The following is a 6,598-nucleotide window of genomic DNA, read 5'->3' as shown; positions in this document are numbered from 1 at the left end:
TAGAGAAAAAACAGTATAATGACAGTATAAAACAGTAAGAGTATGAATTTATTTAAGTGGCGGATTAGTCCACGAAAAAATATATTATAAAACACTCTATTTTAAAATAAGGATGCCAATGGTATTTGAAAATCTGTTAAATCTAGTAAAAAACAAACTTGTAAGGGGTAATGATTGTGTTTGATACGTGGTTGACCATAGAAAAACCAGAAAACCAGAAATGCGTCGAATGGGTTGGTTTAACCTGGCTAGTGTCCTATCGTATAGAAACCTAGGTTTTCTACTCTGATAGTTAAGTTTCTTTTTCTCCTGATCTGTCAACCACTCTGTTCTATTGGTAATGTGATACTTCCACGACCATTCAATGATTTCATATTACACATCGAAATTGGGATACTATGTAAAAAATCCCACTTGCGTTACTCATCAATCACGCAAGCATAGAAGCCTCTGACACTGTGCAGCAAATGTCTAAAACATTTCTCAACTGAGTGGAAAATACCCTTCGAGCACATAGAGAGTAAGGAGGTTAGATACGAGAACTCTGTTTTCTAATCGGCGGAACTGCTGATACGTATCATCGCGTACTGGCTAATCCAGTATGTGACTGTCGTGGAGTTTATTTTTGTAGTAAATTACATCATAGGTGTGAGTATTGATCTGGTGGTTTTGTGCAAGTTGTCGATATGGGACAGCTGTTGTATGCAGAGAGGAAGCGTTCTCAGTGGCACATCAGCAATACATAATACAAAACAAGACCAGAGTAAAGTGTTCGCGAAAAATGTAATTAAATAATAACATCCTGAACTGACACCGACAGCTATGCCTGAAGAAGTTACGAGGGGGTGAAGAGGTATTAAATCCAACACTGACTTCAGATGACCTAGAGTGTCTTAGCACCTCCTTTCATACAGCATATCATAATTCTAATCTTAGGTATCTCGATTGCTGCTTAGCAGAACTCCTCACTCACTTTAGTGCAGTATTGCTCTCCAGAGAAGTTCATGGAAGTGGGAACGGTAGCGGAACTTAGACCAAGAATAACATAGAAAGGATATTTGATGGAACTCCTCCAATAAGTGATTATAAACAAATCCTCGACCTTTGCTCGATGTGACGGAGAAAGCTAGACGAGCCGATGTGCTTTGTGGTTCAAAGTATTATGTACCAAAGGAGAAAGGCTATCTCGGAGGTGAGGCAAGATGTGTCAAACCTCTTTTTCGCTTGGTTACCTAGCTTGTGCGTGATACACTGAGAGCAGGTCAAGGCTGCTTGAGAGTATTAATGTCATTAATGGATAAACAGCAAGAGAAAAATAACCTGCACAGAGAGAAGAGATAGATTGGATGATACGTAATCCGCGGCATGCAGACATTCAATATTATCAACACAATGGTCTATAGAGATTGCTTTTTAAGATAGGAGAGGACTAGACTTGTTTCATTTAGCATAGGGATACAGAGATATCGCCTAAACACATAAGGGTTTAGTGATCTTTAAAAAGACTGTAAGGTGTCTGTAAGGAGTTAACTGGCATACTGGATGAGTGTGTTTGTTGTGTGTTGTGTGTGTGGTGGGTTTTGTTGTAAATGAGCATAAAATGCAGGATGAGTTAAAGCTGAATACCTATTCTTTGTCAGACAGTTCGGATATGATTGTAGTTTTTCAGTAAACCTGGTCATCGTCCTTACATTATTTTGGGTTTTTTTTGTTTTTTTTATTATAGAAATTAAGTAAATGGCTGTGTAATAAATTAATTATGTGTGTGTTGAGTGATGATGGTAGATGAGGGGAGCAATTTAATATAATAAAAAGAGTCTGTGATATCGAGTCTGTAATCCTGAAAATCAGTGTTTTTATGTATGGGCTGGATCTATTTATCCCATGTATTTGGATAAAGCTAGCTGATCACTCAAAAACATTAAAAGTAGAGAGACGAATCTTCGTATATTCAGTAACACATTGGTTGAGTATGTAGAACAAGAGTAAACATATACTACAATTTAAACAGCAGATTGTCATTGATCAGTTTAATATGTGTACAGCTATTTTTTGTTAGTTTTTAACTCTTATTTTGATCAACTACTACATTGACCTTTGTTTTATAGATATTTTTATTATTTGTGTATATATTATTTTTTGCTACAAGGTTCTCGGATTTTTTTATGAATTTACCAAAACACCCAATCATGTTGTCTGACTGCTTGTTAGACTCAATATTCTATGATAAATTGAAGAAGTACCAAAGGTAGTTAACATTAACAGTGAATTTTAATAGTCATGTCCTCTAATATGTTGTATTTTAATATGGGCTTTGCGTTGAAATTTTGCTTATCGTTAGTATTTCTTTTGTGAACATTAATTTACTGTTGTTTATAAAAGATTGAAAAAAATGACCTCAGGATAATCTAATGAAGAGTCATAGGTACATAAGGATGTCTGTGAATAGTTTATTCCATTCTTTTAAACAGCTACAAATACGTTTATTCTCTGGGTATCACTCGGTTTTTACAACAGGTAGGGATCCCTATTCTTGACTTTAAATTGTTATTGTTTTTTGTTTACCGCTTTTTGAGGATTTTGTTGAATTACAATCGACAGTTACAAACACCTTTCCCTCTGTGTACCTGCAAGACGTTTATATTGAACTTCAGAAAAATTCCAGCAGAATTGTCATTTGATTGGATCTAGAATTACATTCAACATTAATTTAAATTAAGGCAGAAAAACGATGATATTGACTTTAAATTCCAGTTGTGCTCGTGAATTTATTGTGGCATCTTTCAGCCAACGTTTTGGTTTTTGTACCCTTCTGGGCTATTACTGTAGGTATTAAGCATGAACGGTTAACTCCACCTAAGCGCCCGCGTGTGATAAAAACAGCTCATTTAAGGTAACAAATACACAAAACGGTTCTTATTTTCAGGGTATTATTCACTAATGAAAAATAATATTAACTATGAATATAATTTATAATTTCTAATTTCTCTGTCTAACAATATGTGCGTTCTCTGTTGTTAAAATTGTTGATTGATTACGGTTACGATAATTGGGTAATCTTGTACCTGCTCTTTATTATGTGTAGCTGTCTCAATACACAATGAGAGACTGAGGCCTTTTTTGAAAGGGGAAAGTGACAACGAAACACCTTAAGGCGTGAATAGCTTTGTATTTCGCCGGTTATATTCTATGGTGAGGTGATGAAGTCAGTATACAGTCTTGAAGGATATAATGACTGGCGAGACAGAAAAAAGCAGGAAGGGCGGAGAACATGTAGAGCAGTACGTACGCTTCGACGACCTACAACTGTATATTTTTTTTTATAATCTGAGTATTTAAAGGCCATTATCTAAATTCTAAGATACAAATGGAACAGAGCGAGCCAATTCACAAACACCTGCTACATTTTCTCCATATCCATTTTTTAATGTACTGTCTGGTCAGATATAATGAATGTATGCTTGATCATGATCACCTCTTGAACACATACTTCTATCTGAGTATTGACTTATCTACAACTGTTGGGAGTAGATCGTGTATTGCAGGTGGGTCTGTCTATGTTATGGGTATCATATAATGTGTGTTTATTATTAAGTATTAAAGTGTGTGTGTCTCTATTAATGGTGTAATGGAAGATTCATATTGTGGTTATGTGGAGATGGTCAATTTTGTTTGGGTCTAATCTGTATTGTATTTTATTGTATTGATCAGTTAATTTTACTCTATGTATTGGTGTCTTATGTGTTGTGAAGAATTACATCTCAATAATATATCTTTCCTTCACCTTTTGTATATCCAAAGCATAAATTAAACAATCTATATTAAAAAGTATCATGTTTATTCTAATCACTAGTGTGTGTAAAAATAATCTTTCATTTATCCAAATCCAACTGTTAATTAATGCCTACAATTATGACCCATCATTACTAAAGTTATCACATAATAAATTGTTCTTTTGATCCATGATGTAATCTTATAAGATTAAAAAGTAATCAGGTGTTCATATATATTTATCCTGCAGCCTAAAAATTAACTTCACTGCAGAGTATACTGCAACCTTGTATGTTATTGTTGTGTTGTGTTTTCGGTCGGTTTCCGGTTTGTATGGTCTACTATTTATGCCTATCCAAGATATTATTTATGTATTTCTAATTAGTTTTGGTATATTTTTCTGTGTGTTATGCTAGCCCTTTTTTTTTGGCCATCTTATATATCAGGGTTTATATATTTGTTGTGATATATATGTGTGCAATATTGCGGTTCTTGACATTGTCTGTTTTTGTGTGTCTCATTTATTGCATTGTGATGGTTGCTCTCTGCTTAGTTTTCTATAATATTTTTATTGTTTTTTTGATATAGGTCTTCAATCTATTCTTCACAGGTCCACATTCAATACAACAAAGATATACTTAGTAAGGTATATAATCTATGATCTTTACGCTCGACTCTATCTTCTGTCGCAACCTATGTAATATATGGGTATTCTAATTCATATGTCTAATATATTTTAATGTAACCAAAAATGAGATTTAATGGAATAGCAGTTCTGATTTGTGATGTAGAAAGTTTATACTTCCTGATATCTAGCTGTACGTAATTCTTTATTTTAAATACTAGAAAATAACTACTGTTTTTTTTTGCTCTCGTGATCGTTTCTCATGGGTTTTATCAGTGAAGATGTGTTTTGTCTGATTTGTGGACGGTTTGTTCTTGGCTGTTTTGTTGCAGATATGATTGTGTATTGTTAGTTGTTACCATCTCAATGTAACCATGTTTGCAGTTAGGCTCAGCCATGTCCGAAATCGCCTCTTATTGTGTTTCACCACACCAAACAAAACCGGAGCTTCCTTGCGTTCAACCAGAACGATGGTATGTTGATGATCACTGGAAGATGTGCGATACAGGGTTTTATGATGATTTATTTTACAGATAATTGGAAGTGTTGACATGTTGTCTTGCAACTAAAATTTTTAATTTAATAAGCCAGAAATTGAATCGGATACTACTAAATTATTCTATACTAGTTAATTTTATTCTATATGCTTTTAATAGTGGCATCTATATATTGTTTTTCTTCTGACCATATTTTTAAAATAAAAAAATTTATATTGGATCTAAAAAATATTCTGTTTGTATCAATCTCTTAAATTTTATCAATTAGTATTATATTCTCTTTGTGGTTATGTTTATATAGTTGAGTATCTGAACAATTTGTATATTAATCTAAAATACTTAGAATGTTAACTTTATCAATTGAGAATATTATATTCATACCGAATCTAATTTGTAGAATTTTTAGAATATATATAAATTAAGCTTTAAAGACCCATCGGATGTACATTTTTATTTAAAGACTAATAATTTCATGTACATATATATGTTACAATTTACTATTTAATATAATTCATGAAGTAGTAAAGCAATTTAAATACTTAATATGTGGTGTGTACTAAATGTGTTATAATTTACATCATTCAATACTCCTCTAATAACATATAATGATTATACACATCATTCTAATATCATACCTCTTATATTAAAATTATTTATTATATTACCAAGTAATTAATTGTGAAATTTATAGGTGTAAAATTTGAATGGTAATGATGAATCAATGTTGTTGCTAATTTCTAGTGATTAAGGAATGTTGGGACACACAATAAGAAGATATTTATATGTTCATCTACATATTTTTAGGTGCTCGATGGAGTAAGTTGAGCTATATTTATATGGGTGGAATAATTGGTTGGAAATATGTTATATAGAGTGACAAGAAAATTCAAGTACAAAGGGGGTTGAAACCTCTTCTGATTAGTTTCTTCTTTCTTCTCTGTCTCCATTCGTTTTTGAATGTCTTCACACCACCGTCATTTACTCTAATGGACTAAAACACTTGGTCTCTCCACCCACGAGCCTCTGACGGCAGCCTACATTTCTCACTGAGGGAAACTCGTCCTGGAAGGGGTTGTCAAGATGTTTCTAACGGCGACTGCAGTGACACCACGGCAACCAGAGACTCCAGTTTATTTGTGTTCATTAGTGCTGGTGGTTGTAATGTCAAGGAGCTGGAGAAGAAGCTCCAGGCGACAAGCATCTTAACAACAGACAGAGTGTGTTCAGAAAAGTTTAAACCTGAACTGACAGACAGTTTGCTGACGTTCGGTTTATCCACACTGACTCATTCCTGTGTGTCTGCACCCTCAACATCAATAAACCATTCAGACCCATTCTGCTAAATTCCTCTTTGTCAGATGCTCAGAGAGCTCTCAGAGAGGAACGGGGCGGATTAGACCAGAAAATAGAAAGATGATAATCCCTCAATTGAATTTCATCCTCCTTTTTCAAAACACCTTATTATGTAAAGAGTATCTGTGAGCGTGCAAACCTCTTCCACTGTCACACTGAGGAGCAGGAAGCTCTTAGAGATTGTATTAACACAAATAACCTGCAGAATGTTTGATACTTTCCCTCTGCAGACACAAAATCACATGTCAGAGAGCTGATGGCGCTGACGTTTGTTTCATTAGCAAATCAAATGCTGAATTAGTTGTGACTCTTAAGCCTGTGGGAGGTCTGAATGAGTGTGTTTGTGTGTGTG

Source organism: Morone saxatilis, unplaced genomic scaffold, assembly GCF_004916995.1.
Source record: "Morone saxatilis isolate NCDOM2014 unplaced genomic scaffold, NCSU_SB_2.0 Contig18, whole genome shotgun sequence".
Lineage (NCBI taxonomy): Eukaryota > Metazoa > Chordata > Actinopteri > Moronidae > Morone > Morone saxatilis.
Note: the sequence above shows the minus strand (reverse complement) of the source record.